At 44.4% G+C, this 13,202-nt stretch overlaps 1 protein-coding gene across 3 annotated transcripts in view; it reads left to right on the forward strand.

Annotated features, from left to right (window-relative positions):
- The first annotated feature begins 203 nt into the window (after positions 1–203).
- The window catches only part of rab3ip (RAB3A interacting protein (rabin3)), a 63,362-nt gene continuing 50,363 nt past the window's right edge, over positions 204–13,202 (forward strand). For all 3 annotated transcript variants that reach the window (XM_072269324.1, XM_072269325.1, XM_072269323.1), the window contains exon 1: positions 204–380. The gene's annotated coding sequence lies outside the window, so the exon portion shown is untranslated. The remainder of the gene's footprint in view (positions 381–13,202) is intronic.

The raw sequence follows: 13,202 nt of genomic DNA on the forward strand, positions 1-13,202 counted from the left end.
ATGGATAATCCGTAATCTCTATTGATTAGGATGTGTAAACGCGCTGCGCGCAGAACTATTGGGAGACAATCTGGATAAAGAGGTAGCGTCGACGCGCAGGCGCAGGAGCCGTTTGCCGGCAGCGCGCAGCCGCAGTGGCTCGGTGGAGGTGTCGGTAGCTGAGCGAGGGGGGGGAACGAGGCGGGGGGGGAACGAGGCGGGGGGAGAAGGCAGGTGGAGACGCGGAGCAAAGTTGGGATGTCGGCGAGGAGGCTGCCGAAGTGACCGGGGGAGGGAGAGCGAAGGAAAATACTCTTCATAGCACAGCGTTGGCGTGCGCCCTTGGACTACCTTTCCCCATCACGTTAAGAGGCAGGTTTTCGCAGCTGGTTGAGTGTCAGGTGAGAAATGGCCGTGACGTGAAATAAAAAACTCGGGGTGTTTATATATCAAGTGTACGAGGGCTCCCTAGCCCTCACCGGCCTGTTTATGTCCGCCCCTTCTCTGGGCTCCCGGTGTGACCAACGCTTTTAACGGCTGGCCGTTCCATTATTCTCCAACTTTGGTTCTATTTGAAGGGGGAAATGGCGGGGTTCTGGTTTTATGAATGAATCGGGCTGTCACGTGACGGTGGGCTGCGACCCCCCCCCCACCCCCACCGACGGCCAGACCTGGACCGGCTGATGCCTTCGCCGGGACCAGTTTCCCGGCCTTGCTGCTTAGGTTAACCTGCTCACTGCAATTGGAATGTGATTTTTGCGGAAATAGACTTCACTTGCAACACACGCAAATTGCTGGAGGAACTCAGCAGGTCAGGTAGCATCTATGGTAATGAATAAACAGTTGACGTTTCGTGAGACCCTTCCTCAGGACTAAGAAGATGCCAGAATTGGATGGTGGTGGTGGTGGTGGTGGTGGTGGTGGTGGGGGGGGGGAGAGGCTAGCTGGGAGGCGATAGGTGAAGCGAAGAGTTGGGGGACAGAGAAGAGCCCGGTGAGATGGTCTCACTGAACTCCCGTGAAAGAGAAGATGTAAACTTCTGCAGGGTAGGTTTCCCTCGAAGAGGCTTCGCAATGCAGCAGCAAATCATAAACACGAGAAAGTCTGCAGATGCTGGAAATCCAAACCAACACACACAAGGCGACTTGTGTGTCCCGATACTGAGAAATCACAAATAAAATATCCCGCAGTTCCCAGTTGGTTCAACATGTGGAAACGCATACGTAAATAAGATGTATTTTAAAGAAGTGGGTTAGAGTAATCGGATTTCCTTTTAAACCTGTGGAATTATCCAAATGGGTCAGACGATTTTAATTTTGTTCACTGCAAATACAATATAAATTCTTCCGTGGAGGGAATGATTTTATACTATATATTTGAGCAGATATTATTTGTATTTGTGATTCAACATTTTGCAAATAGAAGTAGTCAATTGGATTAAAGTAGTGTGAGCCCTTTAACTTCAGTTCTAGTTTCTGCATCCACTGTACCTTTTACGTGCTGGAAACAGGTCTACCAGAGAGTTGCAACACGTTAGCTAACCACACAAAATGCTGGAGGAACTCAGCAGGTTAGGCAGCATTTATGGAATTGAATAAACAGCAGTGATCACAGGGGGAGGAGTGAGAGAGGGGCTTGCTTAACTCCTGTCCAAGAGAAGATTTAAACTTCTTCCAGGTGGGCATCCCTCTGAAGAAGTTTAAATCTTCTCTTTGACCTGAGTTCAGTGAAACTCTCACTGCTCCCCCTCTGCAATCTCCGCTGTCCTCCGACTCTTTGACCGTGTAGTTAGGCAGACTCGCTACCACATGCAAGTACCTCTTTTCATCTGCCTACCACCTCGCCTGGGTCCCCTCCTCCTCCTCTTTCTCCTATGGTCCACTCTCCTCTCCTATCAGATTACTTCCTCTCCAGCCATTGACCTTTCCTACCCACCTGGCTTCACCTATCACCTTTCTAGCTATCCCTTTTTCCCCTTTCTCTACTTATTCGGGCATCTTTTTCCTTCCTTCTCAGTCCTGAAGCATGGTTTTGATCCGAAACGTCAACTGTTTATTCATTTTCATAGATGCTGTCTGACCTGCTGAGTTCCTCCAGCATTGTGTGTATGTTGCTTTGGACTTGCAGCACCTGCAGAATTTCTGGTGTTTAACATTAGCTAACCACCTAGCTTTCTGATTTCAACTGTTTTTCTTTTTATACCACTTAATGGTGTACATGTACTGTTTCTTTGCCATATTTTATCAGTTTTGGCTTTATTCCTTTGACATTCCAGTTACCATCTCCTGTTAATTCTAAATTGGAACAATTTTTTAGAAGCTGTTGAGTGTTTATTTCCTTTCGTAGATGCTGACTGATCTATTGAGTTCCTCCAGCATTTTGTCTGTTGTTTGCATTTTGGGTTGATATTGTCAGTGAATAGAAATCTTTAGAGCAATGTGTATTGAAGTTGGTTTATTATTCCAAACAATCGAATTAGAATTGGTGTATTTCCTTTTACATAATGTTTATCCATAAACTCAGTATTCTTTAGAATTAAGAGTTTAAGTTATATTGAATATTAGATTTTTAAGAATAGTATTGAGGTTTTTATTTGAGGATGCAGGTTATTTCACTGAACTACTACTGAAGGTGCTTCTACACCACTGGTGAGATAGTAGTTCCAGGATTTAAACTTGCCAAATGCGAAGGACTGGCAATAGATTGCCATTATGAAATTCTTGAATATTCTCTTTCTTCATAGGAGGGTATTCATCCCATAAATTAAAAATTCAAAGTACATTTATTCTCAAAGTATGCATGCAGTACACAGCCCTGAGGTTTCTTCCCAGAGACAGCCACGAAACAAAGAAGCACCATGGAAACTCTTCAAAGAAAACATCAAACACCCAATGTGCAAATGGCAAAAAAATGAGTAAATAACACACAGAATATTAAAAATCAAACTACATTGTCCTTGAAACTGTCTAGGAGTGTTCAGTTCAATTTAATGCTGTTGCTCGTTGTGACCTGCAGTCAGAGCCAGTCAGCTCTGATCAGAGTTGCGCAAAATAGCATTAAAAAGTGGAGTAACCAGAAACGCACATCACATGAACTACAGAGACTTCGAAAAATGGCGTCCAATCCACAAATCACACTAATCAAACCTTGCCCAAGACTCAAGGTCCCTGTACCTTCCTCTGGCAATGGGAGGGAGAGGGAGGCTGCTCAAATGCAGGCAGACGGCATCAAGTCTGAGCCAAATCAGATTTCAATTTTGCTGCTAACTTTCCTTATGACCGTTCTCATCATTTCTTCCACCTGTCTCCACTAGTGGCAATATTGTTTTCTCGACAAAGCCCAACATTCTGTAAATCTAAGGAAACTTATGCAGCCATGTGAAAAAAGAAATGCAAACTCCACAAACAGCATCAGAGGGCACGACTGAACCTGGATCAATGGTGCTGTGAGGCAGTAACTTTGGTTGTGTGGGTCTGCTGCCCCTATGTTGTATTATTGTAGGTGATGGTACACCTGTTGTTTTTGGAATCTGAATCAGGTCTGTTATCACTAATACATTGTGAAATTTGTTCTTTTGTGGCAGCAGTACTGTGCAATACATAAAAATAATTACTATAAGCTACAATAAGAAATACAAAAAAATGTAACTAAGTAGTGCACAAAGTTGTGTTTGTGTTTTGTGTTAGTGCACAAAGAGTGTGCTGTTGCGACAGCACTCAACCAGCTGATCGATCTCACTTTGTAGATGATGCACAGAGAAGCCATGAACTGGTATTGCAGAGAATGAATGTAGGTGGTAAATGTGATGCCAGTTGAGTGGGTTACTAGCCATTTCACTTGAATCTTGTACTCAGCCAATAATATTCTTGACAGATTTTGTTATGTTTTGCTTCAGTGGGTTGGGACTTTGCTTTAAATAAACAAAAGTTGATTTGGCAGTTTCTAATGTTTTAAGTAACCACTTGAGAATTCTGGATGTGGGTTTGCATGAACAAACTAAAAATCATTATCATTCTTAAGATTACTTCATTAATAAGTGGAGATTGACCAGTACTGTAATATGTTGAAGTCTTCAAAATGTGATGTTAAACTATTGAGCTTTTTTTTAAAAAAAGAGAATGTGTATTCAACTGTTACACAGAAGAGATTCTGCAGATGCTAGAAACCTTGAGCAACACACACACACACACACACACACAAAATGTTGGAGGAACTCAGCAGGTCAGGCAGCTGCTATGAAGCGAAATGACCCCAGGTGAGGGGGGAGGTTGGTGTGTGGCCCGATTACCTGCTAGCTTGTGCTCCTCCCACTCTCTTGTATACTGGCTTCTGCCTTGCCTTGATGAAGGGTCTTGGCCCGGAGTGTTGACTTCATTTCCCAACAGAAATGTTCCTCATTGCTGGGTACTCATTTGTTTCCTTTGTATAGTTTAAACATAAGTTGTACATATTGTGTGTTATGTTTTATATATTTACAGCATTTTAATTTGTCACTCTACTAAGAAACCACAAGAATTGCTTTTGAAAAGTGAAAATGACATATTTGGGGTCCCAACCTGGGGTCCATGGGCTTCTTGCTTAATGGTATTGGTCCAAGGCATAAAAAAAAGGTTGAGAACCCCTGGATGGTGGGTGACAGTGAACAGTTCTGCACCTGTGTTTGGAAAGAACTCTATCTGCTGTACAGTTTATTCAGAAGAGCACATCACTTCTATATTCAAAGCTTTTGTTTAATTAGAAATTTAAAGATAAATATGTTCCTAAATCCTGCAACATTGCGATGGTTTACAAATACGTATAAACTGAAGATGGAAGGCAAGTTTATTTTTGTGTTCTAATTTTGCATTTGGTAAGTGAGCTGTTTCAACTGATCTCTAAATAATTTATTCTCTTTTGTATGTACTTTTAAATAAGTAAAGAAGGCACAGTGCTTGTGTGACAGCTGCCATTTATAACATGTTGAAAGCAGAGATAATATCTTGAAACATTAGTTTAAGAAATGGCCATTGATGACCATGTACAACTACTTAGTTTTCATATTTTGGAGCAAGCTCAGCGAAGTGTTGCTGCTCTTTTTGTTAGCTTTTGCACTTGTTTTATTAAAAGAGTAAGCTTTTTAAATTGATGGCAGATGCAAAACGCAACTGCCATCAATAACTTTTTAAAAGAAGGACCAGTTATAGAATCAAAGAAAGGTACAGTACAGAAACAGTCCCTTTGGCCGAACCATTTAAACTGCTTACTCTCATCTACTTGCACCCATACCATAGCCTCCATACCCTCCACGAGTGTCTATAAACAGTATTTCTTCCTCCTCCCCCCCCCGAAGTTTTCATGTTTTATTGTTTTACAACATAGAATCACAGTGGATTTAATTTGGCTTTTTTTTAACACTGATCAACAGAAAATACTCTTTCATGTCAAAGTGAAAACAAATTTCTACAAATTTTTCTAAATTTATTACAATTATTAAACACAATAATAGATTGCATAATTACCTACCCCCTTCAAGTCATTATTTAGTAGATGCACTTTTGGCAGCAATTACAGCCTTGAGTCTGTGTGGATAGGTCTCTATCAGCTTTGCACATCTGGACACTGCAATGTTTCCTCATTCTTCTTTACAAAACTGCTCGGGCTCTGTCAGATCGCATGGGGAGCATGAGTTAAACAGCCCCTTTCAAGTCCAGCCACACATTCTCAATTGGATTGAGGTCTGGGCTCTGCCTGGACCATGCCAGGACATGAACCTTGTTGTTTTTAAGCCATTCTTGTGTAGCTTTGGCTTTATGCTTGGGGTCATTGTCTTGCTGGAAAACAAATCTTCTCCCAGGTGACATTTCTTCTGCAGACTGCATCAGGTTTTCCTCCAGGATTTCCCTGTATCTTGCTGCATTCTAGAATGGATGTGGATGGGACCAGAAGGCACAACCTCAGAATACAAGGATGTCCCTTTAGAACTGGTATGTGGAGTAATTTCTTTAGCCGAGGGTGGAATCTGTGGAATTTTGCCACAGGTGGCTGTGGAGGTCAAATCACTGAGTACATTTAAAGTGGAGGGTTCTTGATTAGTCAAGGTATCAAAAGTTGCAGGCAGCAGGCAAGAGAATGGGATTGAGATGGGTAACAAATCAGCCTTAAAAATAATGCGAGGTTCAAGTGATCATGAATTCTATTTGTAATTTTGAGGGTCAAGTGGTGGGAAATCCTGCATTTGAGTTCACAAAGTAAATTTATTATCAAAGTACCTATCTGCACCGTATACAACCCTGAGATTCACTTTCTTGTAGTATATTCAACAACCATCCTAGAATCAATGAAAGACTGCCCAACAGGGTGGACAACCAGTGTACAAAAGTAAACAGACTATGCAAGTACAAAAAGAAAGTGGGGGGGTGAGAAGAGAAGCTGATGATAATAAATAAATTAGACGTTGGCTTTGTGGGAGAGGCTGGAGAGTGGTAGTAGATGGTTGCCTCTCAGACTGGAGGCCTGTGACGAGTGGTGTGCCACAGGGATTGGTGCTGTTGTTTGTCATCGAGATCAATGATCTGGATGATCATGTGGTTAACTGGATCAGTAAATTTGCAGATCACACCAAGTTTGAGGGTGTAGTGGACAGTGAGGAAGGCTATCATGGTTTGCAGAGGGTTCTGCATCAGCTGGAAAAATGGGCCAAAAATAGCATAATGGCATTTAATATGGACAAGTGTGAGATTTTGCATTTCGGTAGGACTAACTAGGGTGGACCTTGCACAGTGAATGATAGGACACTGAGTGTGGTAGAACAAAGGGATCTCAGAATACAGTTTCATAATTCATTGAAAGTGGCATCACATGTAGGTAGGGTCATAAAGAAGGTTTTGGTACATTGGACTTCATAAATCAATGTATTGAGGAACACGAGGAATTCTGCAGATGCTGGAAATTCAAGCAACACACATCAAAGTTGCTGGTGAACGCAGCAGGCCAGGCAGCATCTCTGGGAAGAGGTACAGTCGACGTTTCAGGCCGAGACCCTTCGTCAGGACTAACTGAAGGAAGAGTTAGTAAGAGATTTGAAAGTGGGAGGGGGAGATCCAAAATGTTAGGAGAAGACAGGAGGGGGAGGGATGGAGCCAAGAGCTGGACAGGTGATTGGCAAAAGGGATATGAGAGGATCATGGGACAGGAGGCCCAGGGAGAAGGAAAAGGAGGGAGGGGGAATCCAGAGGATGGGCAAGGGGTACAGACAGAGGGAGAAAAAGGAGAGAGAGAGAGAAAGAATGTGTGTATATAAATAAATAACGGATGGGGTACGAGGGGGAGGTGGGGCATTAGCGGAAGTTAGAGAAGTCAATGTTCATGCCAGCAGGTTGGAGGCTACCCAGACGGAATATAAGGTGTTGTTCCTCCAACCTGAATGTGGCTTCATCTTTACAGTAGAGGAGGCCGTGGATAGACATGTCAGAATGGGAATGGGATGTGGAATAAAATGTGTGGCCACTGGGAGATCCTGCTTTCTCTGGCGGACAGAGCGTAGGTGTTCAGCAAAACGATCTCCCAGTCTGTGTCGGGTCTCGCCAATATATAGAAGGCCACATCGGGAGCACCGGACGCAGTATATCACCCCAGCTGACTCACAGGTGAAGTGTCGCCTCACCTGGAAGGACTGTCTGGGCCCTGAATGGTGGTAAGGGAGGAAGTGTAAGGGCATGTGTAGCACTTGTTCCGCTTACAAGGATAAATGCCAGGAGGGAGATCAGTTGGGAGGGATGGGGGGGACGAATGGACAAGGGCGTCGCGTAGGGAGCAATCCTTGTGGAAAGCAGGGGGTGGGAGGGAAAGTTGTGCTTAGTGGTGGGATCCCATTGGAGGTGGCGAAAATTACGGAGAATAATATGTTGGACCCGGAGGCTGGTGGGGTGGTAGGTGAGGACCAGGGGAACCCTATTCCTAGTGGGGTGGCGGCAGGATGGAGTGAGAGCAGATGTGCGTGAAATGGGGGAGATGCATTTGAGAGCAGAGTTGATGGTGGAGGAAGGGAAGCCCCTTTCTTTAAAAAAGGACATCTCCCTCGTCCTAGAATGAAAAACCTCGTCCTGAGAGCAGATGCGGCGGAGACGGAGGAATTGCGAGAAGGGGATGGCATATTTGCAAGAGACCGGGTGAGAAGAGGAATAGTCCAGATAGCTGTAAGACTCAGTAGGCTTATAGTAGACATCAGTAGATAAGTCTCCAGAGATAGAGACAGAAAGATCTAGAAAGGGGAGGGAGGTGTCGGAAATGGACCAGGTAAACTTGAGGGCAGGGTGAAAGTTGGAGGCAAAGTTAATGAAGTCAACAAGCTCAGCATGCGTGCAGGAAGCAGCGCCAATGCAGTCGTCGATGTAGCGAAGGAAAAGTGGGGGACAGATACCAGAATAGGTACGGAACATAGATTGTTCCACACACCCAACAAAAAGGCAGCCCCCTCGTACCCCATCTGTTACTTATATACACACATACTTTCTCTCTCTCTCCTTTTTCTCCCTCTGTCCCTCTGACTATACCCCTTGCCCATCCTCTGGGTTTTTAACCCCCTCCCCCTTTTCCTTCTCCCTGGGCCTCCTGTCCCATGATCCTCTCATATCCCTTTTGCCAATCACCTGTCCAGCTCTTGGCTCCATCCCTCCCCCTCCTGTCTTCTCCTATCATTTTGGATCTCCCCCTCCCCCTCCCACTTTCAAATCTCTTACTAACTCTTCCTTCAGTTAGTCCTGACGAAGGGTCTCGGCCTGAAACGTTGACTGCACCTCTTCCTAGAGATGCTGTCTGGCCTGCTGCGTTCACCAGCAACTTTGATGTGTATTTATTGAGTACAGAAGATGGGATGTTATGTTAAAGTTGTGTAAGATGTTGATGAGGCCTAATTTGGAGTATTGTGTGCAGTTCTGGTCACCGACCTATAGGAAAGATGTAAACAAGGTTGAAAAAGTGCAGAGAAAATGTACAATAATGTTGAGTCTAGAGGACCTGAATTATAAGGAAATATTGAATAGGATAGTCATAGTCATACTTTATTGATCCCGGGGGAAATTGGTTTTCGTTACAGTTGCACCATAAATAATTAAATAGTAATAAAACTATAAATAGTTAAATAGTAATATGTAAATTATGCCAGTAAATTATGAAATAAGTCCAGGACCAGCCTATCGGCACAGGGTGTCTGACCCTCCAAGGGAGGAGTTGTAAAGTTTGATGGCCACAGGCAGGAATGACTTCCTATGACGCTCTGTGTTGCATCTCGGTGGAATGAGTCTCTGGCTGAATGTACTCCTGTGCCCAACCAGTACATTATGTAGTGGATGGGAGACATTGACCAAGATGGCATGCAACTTAGACAGCATCCTCTTTTCAGACACCACCATCAGCGAGTCCAGTTCCATCCCCACAACATCACTGGCCTTACGAATGAGTTTGTTGATTCTGTTGGTGTCTGCTACCCTCAGCCTGCTGCTCCAGCACACAACAGCAAACATGATAGCACTGGCCACCACAGACTCGTAGAACATCCTCAGCATCGTCCGGCAGGTGTTAAAGGATCTCAGTCTCCTCAGGAAATAGAGATGGCTCTGACCCTTCTTGTAGACAGCCTCAGTGTCCTTTGACCAGTCCAGTTTATTGTCAATTCGTATCCCCAGGTATTTGTAATCCTCCGCCATGTCCAGACTGACCCCCTGGATGGAAACAGGGGTCACCGGTACCTTAGCTCTCCTCAGGTCTAGCACCAGCTCCTTAGTCTTTTTCACATTAAGCTGGAGATAATTCTGCTCACGCCATGTGACAAGGTTTCCTACCGTAGCCCTGTACTCAGCCTCATCTCCCTTGCTGATGCATCCAACTATGGCAGAGTCATCAGAAAACTTCTGTGCAGTAATTGAAGTCCGAGGTGTAAATGGTGAAGAGAAATGGAGACAAGACAGTCAGTCCCCTGTGGAGCCCCAGTGTTGCTGATCACTCTGTCGGACACCATGGTAGTTTCATGTTGGGGAGGGGTATAGTCATAAGAGCAGGGTGGGGTGCTGTGAGGAGGGGTAGGAGGGGAGAGTGGAATATGTGTTGGTTGGGGGCCGACAACAGATGACTCATGTGGGGGATGGGCAGGGGCCACAATGTCAAATCTGTTAAAGAACAGGTTAAGTTCGTTGGCCCTGTCCACACTGCCTTCAGCTCCTCTGTTGCTGGTTTGCCGGAACCCAGTGATGGTCCTCATCCCACTCCAGACCTCTCTCATGTTGTTCTGCTGGAGTTTCCACTCAAGCTTCCTCCTGTACCTGTCTTTAGCCTCCCTGATCCTGGCTTTCAGGTCCCTCTGTATTGCCCTCAGCTCCTCCCTGTATCCATCTCTGAACGCCCTCTTTTTAGCATTCAGGATGTCCTTAATGTCCTTTGTTACCCATGGCTTGTTGTTTGAAAAACAAAGGACAGTTCTTGTCGGAACGTTGCAGTCCACACAGAAGTTGATGTAATCAGTGATGCACTCTGTGAGCCCATCAATATCCTCTCCATGTGGCTCACAGAGTGCCTGCCAGTCTGTCACCTCAAAACAACCCTGGAGCACCTCATAAGCCTCCTCCGACCATTTCCTCACTGTCCTCGAGGTTGCAGGTTTACTCTTCACTAGAGGCACGTAGCAGGGTTTTAGATGCACCAGGTTGTGATCTGACCTTCCCAGTGGGGGGAGGGGAGAGGAGCTGTATGCATCCTTAACGTTAGCGTACATCAAATCCAGCGTCCTCTCCCCTCTGGTTGTACAGCTCACATACTGCGTGAAGTTGGGCAGTGTTCTAGCCATGGTAACATGGTTGAAGTCACCCGAGATGGTAATGAGGGCACTTGGGTGCTGGGTTTGTAATCTGGCTATGATGGTGTAAATGATGTTACACGCCGACGCTGGGTTGGCAGAGGGAGGGATGTTCACAACAACCACGATTGCATGCGAGATTTCCCATGGCAAATAATATGGCCGGAGTCCAACAGCAAACTGTTAGGACTGTATTCTTTAGAATGTAGAAGATTGAGAGGAGGTTTGATAGAGGTATACAAAATTATGAGGGGTTTTGATAGGGTAAATGCAGGCAGGCTTTTCCCACTGAGGTTGGGTGGGACTACTAGAGGTCATGGGTTAAGGGTGAAAGGTGAGAAGTCTAAGGGGGAAACATGAGGGGAAGCTTTTAGCCAAGAGGGTTGTGAGAGTGTGGAACGATCTGCCAGCACAAGTGGTGCATACAAGCTCAATTTCAATGTTTAAGAGAAGTTTGGATAAGTGCGTGTGTAGTAGGGATATGGAGAGCCATGGTCCTGGTGCAGGTAGTCAGGAGTAGGCGGGTTAAATGGCTTTTTGGCATGGTCTAGATAGGCCGAAGGGTCTGTTTCTGTGCTGTATATCTCTACGACTCTAAAGGCTATCCTTCCAGATGTTTACTGTTGGTATAGTTTTTTTTCCCTTTCTTGTACTTGTGCAAAACAGCTTATCAAAGTATTAAGTTCAATCTTCATAAATGATGTGGGACCTAGTTGTAAGGTACAGTATCAGATATAGGTGGTGTAATGGTTAGCACAATGCTTTTCAGTACCAGCGACCCGGGTTCAATTCCCACTACTGTCTGTAAAGGGTTCGGGCATTCTTCCCATGACCGCTGGGTTCCTTGATCCTCTGGATTCCACTCGTATTTGAAAGATGTACTGGTTGGTAGGTTAATTGGTCATTGTAAGTTGTCCCATGATTAGACTAGGATTAAATTGGGGTATTGCTGGGTGGTGTGGCTCAAAGGCACAGAAGTGTCTACTCCGTACTGTAATTCAATGAATAAAAATAAATAATTATACTTCTTGAAAAGAAGAGGATGCCATCGGAAATGTTGCACAGGCACCATTGTCCTGGTTGATATTAAAATGCATGCTAGTATTTTGCTGTCCCAAGAAGTTTTTTTTCCCCTCTGCAGGTGAATGTGTGCATATTCTTCTGGGATTTGGGAATGGATTTATAAACGACTTGTATTGCAGTGCTTGTCACAAGTTTCCTTTAGATTTTTGAATTCAGTATGGATTTTATGTAATAACCTTCTTAATATGATGTCACCTTGTATGTTTAAAAAAAACTCACCTAATTCTGACAATGAGATTCAATACATTGATTATTGAATTCTAAAAGTAACATCATTTCAGTGAAATGGAATGTTGTATAGCAACATTATGCGATGTTAAATATTTTGTCATGCTTTCAAATAGATGCGTTAGTGAAACTTTTTTTAAAAAGTTACGTAGCAGGTTGAGCAACAAATAGTTAAAGGAATTAAAATGCACCAGAGGCCAAAATGCCAAGGGACTGGAATTTCAGAATGGGGCAACTTTTGTTGCAGTTGTACAGGTGGTTGAGTCAGCACCTGGAATACTCCATGCTGTTTTGGACTCCTTGCCTAAAAATGATAAACACAAAAGATCCTTCAAATGCTGGAAGTCTAGAGCACCACAGAAATGTTGGAGAAACTCAGCTGGTCAGGCTGCATCCATGGAAACGAATAAACGGTCGAGGTTTCAGGCTGAGATCCTTCATCAGGACTGGAAAGTAAGAGGAAGATGCCAGAATAAGTTGGTGAGGAGATTAGGAGTACAAGCAAGAAGGTGATGGAAGAGGTCAGCTGGGGGGGTGGGGGGAGATGATAGCTGGAAAAGGTAAAGTGCTGGAGAAGAAGGAATCTTCTCTTAGAATTTATTTTCTGCTCCTATCAGATTCCTTCATCTCCAGCCTGAAATGTCAACTGCTTATTCATTTCCATTGGTGCTGCCTGACCTCCTGAGTTCTCTCTGAAAATGTTAGGGTAGCTTTGAAGGCGATTTTAAACTAGATTCATCAGGTTAATTTCAGGAATGAGGGGGTTGCTATATTAAGAGAGGCTGCAAGAGAAGATCTTATTCGAACTGCATAAGATCCTAAGAGAGCTTAAAGGGATGAATGTTGATCTGTTTTCACTGTTCGTGTCTGAATAACTGGCGTCCTGTTGCACTCGCCACAATAATAAGCAAATGCTTTGAGAGGCTGGTCAAGGACTACGTCTGCAGCTTGCTACCACCCACACTGGACCCCCTACAATTTGCGTACCCTCACAACCGATCGACAGATGATGCAATAGCCACAGCTCTACACACCATCCTTGTGCATCTGGAGAAGAAGGATGCTTATGTGAGAATGCTGCTCTTGG

The sequence above is a fragment of the Mobula birostris genome, chromosome 9, assembly GCF_030028105.1.
Source record: "Mobula birostris isolate sMobBir1 chromosome 9, sMobBir1.hap1, whole genome shotgun sequence".
In the NCBI taxonomy this organism is placed as follows: Eukaryota; Metazoa; Chordata; class Chondrichthyes; order Myliobatiformes; family Myliobatidae; genus Mobula; species Mobula birostris.